The sequence below is a fragment of the Cuculus canorus genome, chromosome 1, assembly GCF_017976375.1.
Source record: "Cuculus canorus isolate bCucCan1 chromosome 1, bCucCan1.pri, whole genome shotgun sequence".
NCBI classification, from domain to species: Eukaryota; Metazoa; Chordata; class Aves; order Cuculiformes; family Cuculidae; genus Cuculus; species Cuculus canorus.
The window spans coordinates 114,753,885-114,771,082 of NC_071401.1; the positions used below are offsets into that span (position 1 = coordinate 114,753,885).

General features: G+C 39.6%; 1 long non-coding RNA gene across 1 annotated transcript in view; it reads left to right on the forward strand.

The window, feature by feature from the left end:
* LOC128850050 (uncharacterized) overlaps positions 1-17,198 on the forward strand; it is a 50,996-nt gene extending 33,798 nt beyond the window's left edge. Inside the window, exons 3-4 of the long non-coding RNA XR_008447535.1 lie at positions 13,974-14,040; positions 16,267-17,198. This is a non-coding gene — a long non-coding RNA (uncharacterized LOC128850050). The remainder of the gene's footprint in view (positions 1-13,973; positions 14,041-16,266) is intronic.

Below are 17,198 nucleotides of genomic sequence, written 5' to 3' on the forward strand. Positions count from 1 at the left end.
TCAGTAACTTAGAATGTTACTTGATACTCTGCACGCTCACAGAGGCTGCTGCCAGGTATCCTAAAGGCATTGGCTGAGAAGTTCTTTTCCCTCTGATATCTAATTTATGTTTAAACTTGGGTTACTGAGATTTCTAGAAAGGATATTTTGAATCTCTTACAGTATTCAAAAAAGGACTACAAACAAGACCCCTGGGACACCTAGGAGGGTGAAACATTGTCCTTGAAAGCGAGCATAATTCTGTCTTTGGCGGTCAGGATGGCCATATGGTCTTCTCATACATCTCCACTTTTTTCCTCTTCAGTTGTACAACTTCCTTATGGAAACAAGGACAGTAAATAGGTATGTGGCTTAAACCAGAGATAAAGGACTGAGTGAGATCACTCAGATCATGGACGAAGTCTTGTCCCTACGCTTGGAGGCAGGTGAGCATTAGACACTTGGTGAGATATCACAAGCCCACACTGGTGGACAGGATGAGAGCAAGACTTAAGCCTACATTCAGCCATGTTCCACTTCAGCACAACAGGGGAGATTTCATTAGGTGAAAATGTCTGAATGGTCCGTAGTAAGTGTATCATACATAATATTATAGATGAAGGCAAAGAGGCAGCTAAAACTACCACAGCCAGTCTCGTCATGGGAGAAGAAAACATCCTCCTCCTTTTCCATGGAGAATGTTACTTAACTAAAATACTGAATAATTGGCAAATTTCGAAAAATAGAATTCAGTGAGGAGTAATCAGTGAAGGAAGATACTCTTAGAGGGAGACTATGCGGAGGTCAACACTGAATTCACTACGTATTCAGCAGTGAGTGTTAAATTCCTGCTTCTAACATTTACAAGTGCATTGGAGAGGTACTTTGCCAAAGACTGAAGAAGAGGCACTCCTTCAGAGAGATCAGGAGTGCTAAACAACAGAATCTATTTAAATGAAATGTGTTTTATATGAGAAGAAACTAAATTATATGTCTAGAAACACAGAACAACATAAACAGAATTGGGGGGGAAGGAATGCAATGACTCTCAAAAAGAAATTAGAGTTGGGATTTGATCAGTGTGAGGATCCCTATGATGGCAGGAAAGTTAGTGTGCACCTTGGACGTGTAGAAAGAAGGCATGGAAAGAAAAAGACTTGGAAGCAGCGAGGTAATTTTCTATGTTAACACAACAGTCAGAATCAGAAAATTATTTCAATATCATACTCTTTAAAAGGATATTTAAAATTGTAGAGTAAGAGGAGGAAAACAATACTAATTACTCAAGGGGAAGAGAAAAAGCTGTATAATGAGACACTTGCAGATCAAGTTGTTCTTTATACTAGAGCAAACTGAGAAGTGACTTGATTAGTGTATAAATGCTCCATGTTTAAGAATGAATTGCTACAAAAGAGCTCCTTAATTTAGCACAGAAAAACACAACAAGAACTAATAGTTGGAAACTAAATCAGACAAGCTCAAATTAAATAGCAGGTAGGCATTTTTATTATTATATTTATGTATCTGTTACTATTAGGCAAGTAAATACAAAACAACAAAGGCAAGGATGAGACATCTTCAAATTAAGAGCAATTTAATTTGGGGTGATAGTCTTTAGACAACTATGATCTAGTCAGCTTAACAGCAGTGAAACACAACAGGCTTCCAAGTGCAGACTACAGCTAAAGATTCTTTCTGTCCATAAGTTTGTTTAAAGAATTGTGTTATATTTAAAATAATGTAGGCAGTGGGGAAACATTCTTTTACTCCCTGCACCTCTTTCCCAAGTTCACAGCTATATCTAGTTGCAAATTATTCTCATCTGAGTGTGGCTGTGTGGCTGGGAGCACGGGGTGGGGTGTTTCTCCTTATTAATGTGAATTGAACTGATATCAGCCTTTTTTATGACTGTTTGTAGTGTACTGACCATCATCTGAGCCAAATTCCTCCTAATTCAGTAATGCGTGGAAGGAGATCACAATCCACCTCCTTTTGTGGCTGGATTTTACAAGGTAATGAAAATAAATGTCAAAGATGTCAGAAAAAAAAAAGAAAGGTGTTTATTTTTTTTGGTAACAAATGAGAAAAGAAATCCAGAAAGGCTGATTCTTCAGGATCTGAGGGAGATGCAGAGTTGCTAAGGACTCCAGAGTTGTACAAAAGATGTTTTGCCTCCTTGATCATAAAAAAATAGCATAAATGTCAGCTCTTCTATGTAATCTGTCCAAAGGCAAAATTATTTGGTAGTGGATAAGAAGAGTTGCATCTGATCTTAAAGATGAGTAAAATTTAAAGCCTGGTAAAATATAATGAAATAAAGCTCAGTTACTCAGTCTTCTTGCTGTCCTTTAAGTGCTGTAGTCTGCAATACATTCATTATTTTTGTCTGTACATTAGCAGGCCCAGTTCTCCATCATATCCATCATTTTGACTTGAATAGTCTTTATGCTTATTTCTTCTTTTTTTTTTTTTTTGTTGTTTGTTTTGTTTTCCTCTGGATCTAGCTATGATTTAAGTATCTGTTTGGACATCTTCAGATCTCCAGTAGTTAAACATCCTGCGACTTGTCTTTATCTGTAATATTTCAGGTCCTTGCAAAAGACACTACTTATAAATTGTGCTACTTAAAAATTTTGTTTAGCTTGTTAGTTAAGTGTAGCTTGATGGTAGGCCAGATGCTCTCCAGTAAGAGAAATGCTTTGCTTGCACTCCCCCATCCGTGTGTGACTCAGTCCTTTTAAATCTGCTTTCTGCAGCAGGCTTCCTCAGACACATCAAATTGCTTTGCGGCCCTAAAGAATGTGTGATTCAAGATACACTTCTTTTCCAATTTACACAGCTTAAATTGCTGCTTTACGTACTGTTCCCAGCCTCAGCCCAAAAGACATGCCGTAGAGCAAGCAATGTGACACATCTGTGGGACCACTGAAAACAGGTTGCTACATGAAGATCCTTTGAAGCTTTTAGGAGTTTCGGGGAAGATAGATGAAATACAGCTGCAAAACACCCTCTTGCAAGGGCAAGTCTTTTAGCTTTCAAGTACATGGCCAGTATCAGCTGTCATAGATACTAATTTCACTGAACATTTCTTTGCCCTCTGGCTACATCTTCATTGTGGTATACTAAATAAGCTGTTTGAACAGCATCCTATGCCTTCAGCACTTAACCAATGAGGCGGCTTTCTCCATATTTTTTTCCAACCAGAGAGAAAAATCTTGTCTTCAGAGATAGATTTACTTATAGAAAAGCAGTGCTGCTTCTTCCTTATTTAGATTCAGATCTTTTCTGGATTACTGGCTTAAGCTCATCTTTTCCGTGTAAACTTCTGAGGGAGTGAATGAGAAAAAAGAATGGGAGACAGAAAGGATATTTTAGGCAGCTGTTCGGCAACCTGTGAAATAATCTGAGGTCTTAACCCCACAGGTATCCATGTCACATACTCCCCATCACTATTTATAACCTTTTTGGTTTTACAAGCAAAAAGGGCAGGAATGTGCACGTAGATGAATATTTTCCCATGCCTAGACGTGGTACTCCAGTTGATGGACAGAGATACTGGGAAAGAATATTGTGAAAGCTGTGCATAGAGAGCTGGGGCTCTTAAGCCCGAACACTGCATCTGATTTTTGAAGGGAACATAAGAAAAGGACTTTTGTACTCCAGATCAGTTACTACAGAGCCTTTTATGAGAACCATAATTGATCCTGAAATTCCCCCTTTCCAAAAGCCTCCAGAAAGGCATTTTTTCTTCATCATGTATAACAATATAATCAATGAAAAAGGCATTCATATGTCGGATGTCACATTAAATTTTAAAGCTAAAGCAGTGCCAGGCTGTGTGTGAAAGTAATTTCATCAATCAGATACAGGTTTTATATTTGCATCAAGTTCAGTGAATTGTAAACTTAAATGGTAAATTGGTGTGGTAGTACCTTTTAAATTATGAAAACCCAAACATTAGTTGCAATATCCAGCAAGAGTCTGCTTACTCTGGGTAGCTGAAAAAAGTTGCCATTTTCAGCCAAGTGACTCTTTCAGCTGGCCCCATTTTGATCAAAAGGAAATTTGATCCACTTTTGCCAATGTATTTAGCTATTTACAGGATGTATTGCTGACAGAAAACATCATCACCTGTGTGACCAGAATCGGGGAGTATAGTGTTGGTATGTAGGATACGTATTTTTTCATAGCTATTCTCTGTGTACAACTCCTTTATTTTTCTCTCTATATGGGCTGTCGTTTAGAAACCCGGAGTCCACTGCCCACCCTGACAGAGTGCTGTTTCTTGACCACCTTGGCCTCTATTTCAAAAGAAGGATGCTACAACTAAAAAGAGGACAGACATTTCACTGAGTCTTTAAATGGTGGCAGAGGTCAGTTTATCAGGGTGTAGAACCAGGGAATGCTATTCCAGGAGGACCAAGACAGACTGAACTCTTTTAGAAGTCCAGGTAAGACTTGTGTGGCAGTGTGCCAAGTCTCATGGGTAGCTGTCACCGTATGTGCCTGTAGTATGTTATAAGCAAGAGGAATGCTGTGAGAGGAAAAAGGGAATAAAAAGGCACTGCCTGCCGCTCAATCCCTCCTCAGAAGAAGATATGCATATGAAGGAGAACTGAGAGTGAGTTTTGAATGATTCTGCATTAAATTTTACTTCCCTGTTTCTCATAACTAGCTCCTAGTTACTTAAATGTTCTACAGAAAAGTGCACTATGGAAACCAGCTATATTAGCTACATTAGGTGGTTTGTAACACATGGCTTAGATAAAAATGGTACTTGCTCCAGATTAGCCCATGTGAAAAAAATGTTCCACTTCTAGGTAAAAAAGTCACTTTGCTCAATGGAAACTAGGTCCTTTTGCTTTGTTCTCAAAAGTTGTCTGTTGTTGCCTGGAGAAGTCTGACTGTACCTTAGTGATGGAGAGCGCCACTACAATCTTCCATGAGAGTGACATTCCTGCCTCTCTCACAGGCTACAATACCATAGGTTGATATGGTAATTGTTCTTGTAGGTGTTTTGCTGGGCTGGCTAGGATCTGCGGAGCCTAGGAGGTTGTGGGCAAGAGTAGGCATCTGTCTGCTTGCTTTTGCGGAGAGAGGAAGTTGAATGATCTTCCTTCTTGTGCCCTTCAAGTACAGGATTTCCTCACAGGTGGTGGTTCCCTTCAACGAACCAAGTGTGTGCAGCACAAAGCCAGCATGATTTACTAGTGGGCACTTGATAGAGAGGCAGAAAGGAAAAGGAGAAGAACTCAATGAATCTTGAGGATGCCCTCCTCCCATCTCCTGGAAGAGAACGTCCATGCAGTGCTAAAATTCATGCACTAGCAAAGTGGAAGCAAAGCTAAAGCATGCAGGACAAATACTACTACCACCGTCACTGCAGAAGTCAAGGTAATACAGGATAGGGATGACAATAACTGTAGAATTATCATTGTTCTACTACACTGCCCATTGTGTCTCCATATTTTGAAACATTGAGAGAATCCACATTAGCATTTTGGTTTGGATCAGGAGTTCACTTTACAATGAATGACTTTATCATCCCTGCCTACCAGGCTTTGCTTCTCCTTGCCTAGTGGTGTGATAGCTCTTGAGCTGAACTCCTGTCAGCTGAAACTTAACTGGAAGATATACTGCAGCAGCTAGTGGGTGGTTAGTCCACAAGAGTAAACTAAAGCAACTTAAAATCTCAACAACACTTGTGTAATCTTAATTTTGAATCCTTAGCACAAGCCATTACCCTCCTACGTTCCCTTCTGTTGGGCTGCTCTACTTGCAGTTGTCAGGAGCACATATTATAATAGAAATTAACTGTGTTTGCCCAGTTTTCCTCAGGGACCTGACTTAGAATTTACTGTCTGCCTTTTGTTGTTTCTAACTTGCTTTTTCCCTTCTCTTTGTCTTCCATGTACTACTTTAGCTAAGGCAGCTCAATCAGGGTAGTCATTTAAAAAATTCTGGTCATTGTGTGACTGTATGTAAGTGAAAGCTGAGCCTTATGAAAAGGTCAGTCAGTGAAAATAATCAATTACTTCTCCACAGATAACAGGATTTGCTCTGGCCCTGCAAAATCTGTGCATACCTTCAGATTTGATACACCTTGTATTTTATGCATCAGTATGTAATGATGATTTGTTTATAACAATTAAAACTGGAGATCATTTCCATCAATCTTCATAATAATCTATTATATTTTAAGAAATGAGATGAGAAATAAAACAGCCTTTCACTTGTATTAGCACTGTGTAGATGTCCTTTAAAAGTTCTAAATTTCAAGATGCAGCCCAATAACTATTAACTGCCTACAAAGGAGGCACTGGAACAGGTTGGTGAGGCACTGGCACGGGTTGCCCAGGGAAGCTGTGGCTGCCCCACCCCTGGAAATGTTCAAGGCAGGTTGGATGGGGCCTTGGGCAGCCTGATCTGGTGGGAGGTGTCCCTGCTCATGGCAGGGGGGTTGGAACTGGATGATCTTTAAGGTCGCTTCCACCCAAATCATTCCATGATTCTATGAAATGTACATTAAGAAATAAGTATGTCAAAGCAGAATGTGCTTGTTTCCGCTGACAAGTTTTTTTTGGAACAAGAGCAAAAAAGGCTTTACGTGAAAGTGTGGAAAATCAGTTTGATTAAGTGTTACATTCTTTCCATAGAAGGACTGGGAAGAATGACTTAATAGATATGCCTCCATTGAGGCATATCTTAGCCTTTACCTACCCTGTTATAAAATTTACCATAGGAGTGAGAACTGATTATAGCTCAGGCAATTCATATATGGCATGGACTCAAAGAGACAAACTTCCTCTGAAGAGACAGTAATGCTATAGCCATAGTTACATGTCATGTTGCCTGAAGAGTGGGTGGAATCAATAAAACCTTCCTATCACAAGCAAAAAGGTCATTTGCATTACCTCCCAAAATTAACCAAAACTAAAATTTCACATTCTAAAGATCTTTATGTAAGGCTTCTCATTCACTTTCTCTGCTGGCTGTTTCTTGGATGACTTGTGATGTTTACTGGGTAATGACTAAAACATTTTACATGTTATGTTAAAATATTTTCTCCTGGTACTATCAGGGAGCATTAGGGTTTTCTAGACTCTGGATTTTGATGCTACATGAACTTGGAGATAACTACCTTTGGCAGTGTAATATTATAATTCTACTGATGTCAAAATGCTGTGTCTAATGCTGAAGTAATTATAAAACAACAACACCTTCTTCAGTAAAAAGACAGGGTAATACACATTCCAAGGTAATAAATTGTTTGTTGAAAAGTAATGCCTGCTAAACTCAATAAAGTTGTCATTTACACTATGATCTTCAAGAAAGTGATTAACAATATTTTCAATTTCACTTCCCATTGCACTACTTAATGAACACACTTGCACTTGGTTGCTCCCCAATAAGTTTTGTAGGAGTGTGGCACCCCGTTAGGCTCTTACTCGGTTCCAAGTATGTAACAAAATCAAAAGCTTACGGAGGGCTAAACATGACCACTTGCTACTTTTAATATCAAACTTACCGATTTCTTTAAAGAAAATGTATGTTTTCCTCATGTCATGTAACAGTGAGGATAATAAGGAGATGAAATTGCTTCCTTTTCACACTGAACAAGGAACTTGGTTCTAACCGGGCCTGTAAAATTAACTCAGATGGCTTCAGGGAGGTTTAAGGATCTTTAGTGTTTCACTTAGAATCAAAGCTAAGGCAGAAACATCCTTCTTCCTGGCTCATTACACGTCTGAAAGTAGTTCAATGAAGATGATATTCAGGAGGGTTACTTTAAAAGCAAAAAAAAAGAGGAAAGACTGGGTTTGAAGTTTTGCACTAGAGCTGTCAGGAGGACCTTTAGCATCAAACACGGGTTCTTGGGCAGGCACTAGTGTGAACACCTACCTGTTACAAGGGCTTTCAGGCAAGTTGTGGCTGAGGGGCTCATGCCACTTTGATTTTGGCAGTGGCAGAGAATGAGAAAATATAGAGAAAAGACATAATCTAGATGGCATCCCTGGGAAACTGATATTCACTGTACCTCTTGATGTTGCCTGGCTTGAGACTGGACCAAAGCAGTGTAAGGGAAGGTCTAAGATCCCAGACAGACTGTTGTGCTGGATTTAACTCCAAACTACACTGCTGCCCCTATCTCTCTACCCTGACCCTCAACAAGTGGCAACAGAAACATGCTGTACCTCATTACCTGCTCATGGAAATGCCAGAGGATTGAGTTTGAGCTGCTGATGGGGACAGATTAAATCATGATAGTGAGCTCTGATCTGCAATAACTGAAATGTATACAGAGCTCGAGAAGGATGGGGAAGAAGCAAGGTTAGCTACTGCTGCAGATGATTCCGAGAAGATTCATTTGAGGGAGTCTCCAGTGTTTATTCATGACCAGAATGGGACCTCCTTAGTAACAAGCCTTTGAAAACATATCTTGTAATTTTTCTCATTTCATCCCCTCTACACTTCTGTATGCACCTATTTTCATAAGGCTTTCTCCATCTAATGACTATGTTCCACCTCACTCAAAGATTAATAGAAACACTATTATTAATTGCAAATCTATATCTTTTTGCCAAGGTGGGGAGAATGTAACTTCTCATAAACATTAAGTCCATGATGAAATACCATGTTGAAGGTCTCAGCTGTGAAGCTGTGCTTTCAATTAATTTTCAGATTTTCCATTTGTTTTGAGAGATATCACAGGAATTTGCAAACACTCATTTAATCTTCACAGACGGAATCCCGCTTTCATCCTCCCAACGACTGTGGTGATGGCTTATTTGCATGATGGTTACATAATTGTGCCCATCGGCACAACAGCATCAAAAAATTTTGAAGACTCTAGGGGCGTTTTCCACAAAATCTAGGGTCAAAGGAGTCCACCACCTAGCTATAGGATTTGACTGCAAAGACTCCCAGTGTAAGAAACTGCAGTGAGGAAGACGGCTTAGAAATAAATATCTTCTAGAGAAGTTCTTTTTGAGTCAGCTACTCCAGTGTTCATGTTCCTGTTACACATTGCTACACAATAAAAATCTGATAATCTCTCAGATCATTTTTACACAGTGATCAACATTTTTTTAAGTTGATCTTCAATAAATTGAGATGACATGCATTTTTGAAGCTACACATTGCAGGGTTTTCTTTTCCAGCCCCAGGATTTTCTTTTTCTTGGCAGTACTCCCATCTGTTGGAATTGCTCCAGTTTTTCATTATTTATTGTAATAAAAGTAATTTGTAAGCGTTAATGAATTAGAGAAACCTTCAGCTAAGCAATTTTAGGCTTTGTGGAGGTGTAGGTAAGTTAACCACACTTGTTGACTATTTATGCCCACGTTTAATCTTGGCAGATGTGACCTTTTTAAACTTTTTTTGCAATGTTTCACTTCGTATAGAATAAACGCATTCTCATTTTCTAATTCTCATTATAAAATGTAAATATCTTCTGTCAATTTTAACTTTTCTCTGGTATTACATATGATTTGTCTCTGTATCTTGAAATGTATTTAGTCCTTGGTCAGGCACTTCTTGTTCTTATTAAAAATTCCATCTTATTGTCCTTAATAATTTTGTCTGTTGAGATTTCATGAAGTTTTTAAATTTTTGTACAAGTTATTCATACATCTTAATTACTTCTTCAAGTTTTCCTTTCTTTAAATATTCATTTCATCTATATTCTTGTAACTAGGTCTTCTATCAGTAAGGTTTTTTTCACTGGCAACACTTTCTTTTTTTTCTCTCATATATGAAATGGTGGATTTTGGAGGTTTCCACTACTGTATGAGTAATTCCAAGTTTATAGCTGTTGAATTTTCTTAGTAGTTCTGCTAGCAACCATTTTAAGTCGAGGAAAACATGACTTTAAAAATTTTCCTTATGATATATACCACGATTGATTCTGGGTTCTGGGTACACAATGTAAATGTATGCTGACTGTAACTCTTCTTTCATGGGTAAAGACCAATTTTAGTTAATCCTTACTTCTTTTTGGTCCATTAAGTTGAAATTCAGTTTTAAGTCATCTTATATTAAACAAAACAGGTCATTTTAGTAAGAAATTTCACAGAATCACTAGGTTGGAAAAGACCTCTAGGATCATCAAGTCCAACCATTCCTACCAACCACTAAACCATGTCCCTCAGCACCTCGTCTACCCATCTCTTAAACACCTCCCTGGGCAGCCTGTTCCAGACCCTTTCTGTGAAAAGCTTTTTTTCTGATGTCCAGACTGAACCTCCCCTGGTGGATCGTGAGGCCATTCCCCCTTGTCCTGTCCCCTGTCACTTGGGAGAAAAGGCCAGCACCTTCCTCTCTACAACACAGTACTCAAGGTGCGGTCTCCCCAGTGCTGAGTACAGAGGGAGAATAACCTCTCTGGACCTGCTGGCCACACTGTTTCTGATACAAGCCAAGATGCCATTCGATCCCCTCATCCAGGTCATTGATAAAGACACTGAACACGGCTGGACCCAGCACTGAGACCTGGGGAACCCCACTTGTAACTGGCCTCCAGCTGGAGTTAACTCCATTTACCAACATTCTTCGGGCCCAGCCATCCAACCAGTTTTATACCCGGGAGAGCGTGTGCCTGTCCAGGCCAGAGGCAGACAGTTTCCTAAGCAGAATGCTGTGAGAAACTGTGTCAAAGGCTTTACTGAAGTCCAAGAAGACTACATCCACAGCCTTTTCCTCATCCAGTAGTTGAGTCACTTTGTCAGAGACGGCGATCAGGTTAGTTTGGCAAGGTCCGCCTTTTGTAAACCCGTGTGGACTGGGCCTGATCACCCGGTTCTCTTGCATGTGCTTCATGATAGCACTCAAGATCACCTGTTCCATGACTTTCCCTGGCAGAGGTCAGACTGACAGGCCTGTAGTTCCCTGGATCCTCCCTGCAACCCTTCTTGTACATGGATATAACATCAGTCAGCCTTCAGTCAAGTGTAACTTCCCCAGTCAGCCAGGACTGCTGGAAGATGATGGAAAGGGGTTTGACAAGCATATCCACCAGCTCCCTCAATACTCTTGGGTGGATCGCATGTGGCCCCATAGACTTTTGTGTTTCTAATTGGCCAAGCAAGTCTCTAACCACTTCCTCTTGGATCATGGGAGCTTTATTCTGCTCCTCTAGCTATTGGGTATGTACACACAGGGAACAACTTCTGTTACTATTAAAGACTGAGGCAATGAAGGCATTAAGTACCTCAGCCTTGTCCTCATCCTTTGTCAGAGTTGTTCCCTTCGCATCCAATAAGGACCAAATATTCTCCCTGGTCCTTCTTTTACTATTAATGTATTTATAGATAGATTTTTTCATTATCTTTCACCAACTTGGCCAGTCTGAGCTCTAGTTGGGATTTAGCCCTCCTGATTTTTCCTCTGCATGATCTAACTTCCTCTAGCCCACTGAAGATACCTGTCTCTTCTTCCAAAGTTCATAGGCATTCCTCTTCTTTTTGATGTCCACCCGTATCTCCCTGCTCAACCAGGGTGTTTTTTCCCCGCTGGCTCATTTTCCAGCACATGGAGACAGCTTTCTACTGCCCTGCCAGGATTTCCTTCTTGAAGAGTACCCAGCCATCTTGGGCTCCCTTACCCTTAAGGACTGTCTCCCATGGGACTTTATCAACTAGCCTTCTGAACAGTCCAAAGTCTGCCCTTTGGAAGTTTAATGTGGCCATTCTGCTAATCCTCCCCCAACCCCCCCTCACCTGGAACTGAGAATTCTGCCATCTCGTGGTTACTTTGCCCCAGGCATCCTCCAACCGTCACATCCCCCACAAGGTCTTGTCTGTTCACAAACAGCTGGTCCAGGAGGGCACCCTCCCTTTTTAGCTCTTTCACCGGTGTGAGGAAGTTGTCATCCACACACTCCAGGAACCTCCTAGACTGCTTCCTCTCTGCTGCTGGACCTCCAGCAGACATCCGGAAGATTAAAGTCTCCCACATAAAAAAAAGCTAGCGATCTTGAGACTTCTCCCAGTTGTTTACAGAGGAGCTTGCCAGCTGCTTCTTCTTGGCTGGGTGGTCTATAACAGATCCCCATCACAAAAATCTGCCTTCTCGTGGGCTCCTCAGATTTTCACCCACAGGCACTCAACCTTGTCATCACCATAATCGAGCTTGAGGGTATCGAAGCACTCTCTAACATAGACGGCTACCCCACCACCTCTCCTGCCTTTCTTGTCCCACCTGAAGACCTTATATCCTACCATAGCAGTTATACAAGTCATCCCACCACATTTCCATGATGGCAACTACGTGGCAGTCTCCCTGCCTTACAATAGCTTCCAATTCTTCCTGTTTATTGTCCATATTGTGTGCATTGGTGTAAATGCACTTCAGCTGGGGTGTTATTCCCTCATGCCTCATAAAGGGAATGATGTTCATTTCCAAGTGACTGATACTTGGATTATCTAACCCATCTATGCCAATTACATCTTTTCTGTCACTAGATGTACTTGCCTCCACTTGCTCTGTATTGATACACTGGAGGTCCTCACCAGTACACCATCTCCCAGGCACTTCCAGGCTCACTCCTGATTAGCCTGGCTCCATCCCCCCTCCTCCACCTCCCACCCCACCCCCTGCCTTTGTCTGTTCCTTTTTTATTTTTCTTTTTTCAATCTCAAAAATTCATTTCTATTGTTTTGAGGCATGCAGCAACAGTCCTTCAGCTTGAAATCAGACATGACTTGTTCATTCTACACATTGTATTTGGAAGTTTAAGAAATAGTTTGGTGCTATTGTCCCATCTGGGATAAAGCTCAGCCATCCCTTAATTTTGTTTTAAAAAGTTGCAACTTTAATCCTCAAACATTTTCAACGTGCTATTCTTATTCAAATTAAGCATATAAGCACTGACTATGGTGGGTTCTAGCTTGCAATGTTACATTGAAAAATGTAGATGTTATGTTCCAATGTAGTAGTATATATTGTTTGTTTATTTTTAAGTGTGAATTCTCAGTGGAAACACACCATCTTAATAATAATTGTTTCTCTGACATATTTATAAGTTGCAATCAAGCTATGAAAAACTTGACAACAAAAGTTCTGGTGCCTGTGACATGGAAAGTCAGGCAAATTCCAGCTCAGTTCTGTCTCCACTGTAGCGTGAGAAATCAGTATGTCACCTCCTTTTACATATTCATAGATAGACTCATCACAATTGGTATGATATTTCCCTAAAATTAAAAACCAGAAAACATGCAAGGGGAATGTTCTTGAAAATTAATTTATATGTCTTGATATTCTGATCATACCCAGATGTTGCTGGAGAAAAGGTCCCTTTAGTCTGACCTTGTTCTGCTATGGAGCTTTGTATCTTATAGCTGCCTCAGTGGCACCAGGCTGGGCTGCCTTCAGCATGCCACAGCTCTCTAAGCAGGCAGAAGTTAAGGACAGCCTAGTACTTAGTACTTCTCTGCCTTTTTTTCTGTGTAACTGTTTACAGCCTAACCCCTTTCCTCTGCTGAGATGAACTTGCTTCGTACTTTTAAGCATTGTACTTTTAAGCATTTCAGAATGAAGCCTAACAGGTACAAGGACCCCCTATTTTCTTTAAAACAATAGATTCAAATAAATTAGAATTGCAATGAAACCCACCAGGATGTCAGCAGTCCCAGATGAATTTGGGCATCCCAGAAGCTGGAGTGTGTTTCCTAGACATGTTTCAAGAACCAGGCGAAGGCTCATAGCATGGTATGCCAAAAGCAGTGAGGGAGGGAGGTTGCATAGCTCATTCTCTGGCACACAACAAAGCATGGCAACTGCAAAAATAAACTATATATATTATATATATAATAATATATATATATACACACAGACACACATGTATGTATGTATACATACCCTTATTAGAAAAGACACACATGTATGTATGTATACATACCCAAATTCCTTTGTATTTAAAGTTACTGCGCATGTAATGTTGTGAGTAAAAGTGACAAAAGTGAGCATGAACTCTTATTTCCTTCTTCTCATTGCAGTCAGATCTTCACAGCCTTCTGAGGTGTCAAAGTGTACACAAGGTCATTTTGCCCTGCATAATGCCAGGTAAATGAAATCCTTTTCATTTGTGAAGGGAAGAGTGGTAGTATCTGTTCAAGATTTTTATAGAGTTTGGAGGGTCAAAGATAGGTTCAACTAAAAAGCACGGTAATGATAACCCTTGATTGCGCTCCCAGTCCTAAAAAATCTCTTGGGGAGGGAAAATAATCTTCTTGCAAAAAAGTAGAGTAACGCAATACATTCAAGTGAGTTCCAGGACTCACCACTGAGGAAGTTTTTGGGTTTTTTTCTTCAGAGCTGTCAGCAGAAAGCATGAGTGTTACATTCAGTTTACAGGCATTAGGCCTGTAGTTTCAATTATCCAACCTTTTTGGTGGAGTTATGCCAAAATTGTGCATCTTGGTTTGCATAGGTGTGACCAACCTTCCTGTCTGTGCTACCCTGTAATTTTATCTCCTGTTTTGCTTTAAAATTTGGGTTCGTTTTAGGTCATCGTGCTCAAGAAAAATGACAGCTGCATCAGAGTCTGTCATTAAAATCTGAGAATTTGAATAGTTTGTTGATGTCAGCAGGGTTATTTTCTATTTTTCAACAGTGTGAAAGAAAAGTCAGATCAATTATTCATCTCACTCCTACACTAATAATGGATGGCCAAACAAGGTTTTTTTTCGCTTGACATCTAATATGCTAAGTAAAGAGATTGTTACTTTCCATTTGCTTCCTTCATGGAATGAATGATAAGTAGATGAATCAGTGAGGTAAAATACCTGGCAGGTAACAAACAAGTTACAAGCTTTGGAATTTTGAGTGGATGTCCTGATGCAGGGAAGCAGGTATGTGCTGGTGCGCATATTTGCACTCACTTCTGATTGTACCTTGGTGTTTAAATAAATTGTCATTCCAACTGATTTCCTACATCTTCCTAGGATCTTTTCAGGGTCCAAAAATACTTCAATAAAGTTTCTTCATGAGCTTTAAAGCTAAATTTAACATATTTAAATTTTGCAAGGAATAAAACTTCATTACAAATTCTAATACTTATAGTTAACTCTTAAATTCCCAAGCACGGCTTTGGTTTGTGGGGAACTGCTCTCAAGTGGCAGAGGGTGAGTTTCATGAAAACCAGCCTCAGTCACTGACTGTAACATCAAGGCAAAAGAAGAGATGAGTGTTTGCTCTATTGCAAATTAATATTGCACTCATACTAATAAAGAGCCTGGCCTTTTATTTGCACCATGAGTGGTAGGGAGGAAAGGTAACAAACGTCTTTTTTTTTTGTGTACCTTAAGAACCTGTGATGTTCTGTGATATGGATTCCGAGCCATGGATTAACAAAACCCAATTTATTTATTTGTTTTTTCGTAAATGGCACCTTGCCAAAGCACTAAGAGATTGATTCTGATGAGTGCTAGATCTTCCCTTCTGTTTTCTCATTCCCTTAAATTGTTCTCTGATAGGATGGTCAACAACTCTGGTGATTAGTGCCTCCACTGACCCTCTCTACAGATATATAAAATAATAATAAAAACCATAGTAATATCATATTTGCCTGACAGCAAAACACAGTGCTAAACATCTTTAAGATTCCGGTTTGTCTGTGCTGGCCAGGTAATGTTAAAACTAACTTCCTATATTCATAACATTTAATTTAACACAGCCAGTGGTTCTAGTGTTGACTTTCTGTGAATAACTCCTGAAGGATTTTTGCTGTGTCCTAAAGGACACAGTAAAAATAATACTTGGAAAAAAGGATGAGCTTAGAACACCTAACAAATGGGGAAGTGTCTCCCACTAGTAGCTCTAATGCTTTGGATGCTGGAAACATTATCAGGACTGGATCAAGGCTTTATTTTACAACAATCATGTTACAATGTGTTATGAGATATTTGTGTTATTTTTTATGTGATAATTGGAACTGCCCTATGTATGAAAGGATACTGTCCATCAAAATGGAATTTAAAGAGTTATTATATATTATTTTCTTATTTTCTGTTTGTATCTTGTTTATAAATGTTCACTTGTTTTAAGGATTAAAAATATAATGAAAGTTCCTGAGGGCTACAGTGAAGTTATTAATGCTGTTAATAAAGTTATATGGAATAACTTTTTACTACTGATTAACTGAAAAAGGTTCTAAGAGGGAAAATAATTACCAGTGTTCCGAAAAAAAAAATGTGCATAGCTTACAAACTACCTATTTTGACAGTGCTACTAGAATTCTGAATTTATTTTTAATATCTCACCTGTTTTCATCATTCTTGTTCCTATTAGATCAAGAAAGAGAGGAATATCTGGCCTGACATGCTGGTCCTACCTGCAAAGTACCTGGGATTAGTGACCTTTCACATCACAGCTGTCTTTGGCACTGAGAAGGGGTAGTATTCTCTGTTCATGACCCATATCTTGGGCACTTTGTCCTCAACTAGCATTGACATAGAATATTTGAGGTAGGCTTCAGCTTCCTTACTGAGTCCAGCCAAGGGGGAGCCTGAGGGAGCTCTTCCTCTCATATGGGTTTCTTGGTTCACATTAAATTTCCTTAACATCAAGTGCTTTTTGGGTTACACCAAAGCTTCCAGGACAATCAGAAGACATTGGCTGATGTGACACAGAGCCTAGAGATGACCCTTGTTTTCCTGAATCAGCAAGGTAAGGAGTAGCCACAGGGTATACAATATCTACACTATGTTTAAAAGACAGCTCTCCTTTTGTTCTAAGTGCCGTCTGTTGGACAGTGCTCTGCTCTCTAGGATGACAGTGCTATCACTTTTTTACTTTAATATGAAGCTTCCCAGAGACAGCAAATTGTTACCTGTATCTTCTGGTGCATTTTAGTGGGGGATGTTTAGACATACTTCCTGCGAGCACTCTTCATCTTCATCCACGGCTACAGGTTGATCCATTTTACCATTTAGTTAATAGTCACGTATTTTATTTAACTTGATGTGCTTTACTTAATGTGCTCTCTTAATCTGCCATATTCAGAAGTATTTATAAAGTAGCTCTGACTGTATTGTTTTAGCAATACTATTCTAAAGACAACAAGTAAAAACAGATGTGCACACCGAGATATCATCTTTTGTGTAATCAGCTGGCATAATTGGGAAAGTTGGAAAAATTTTCAGGCACACCAGTCTTCCTCAGATCTGAAACAGAATTAGCAGACTTCAGAGCTAAACACAAAATGAAAGCAATTCCTCAGG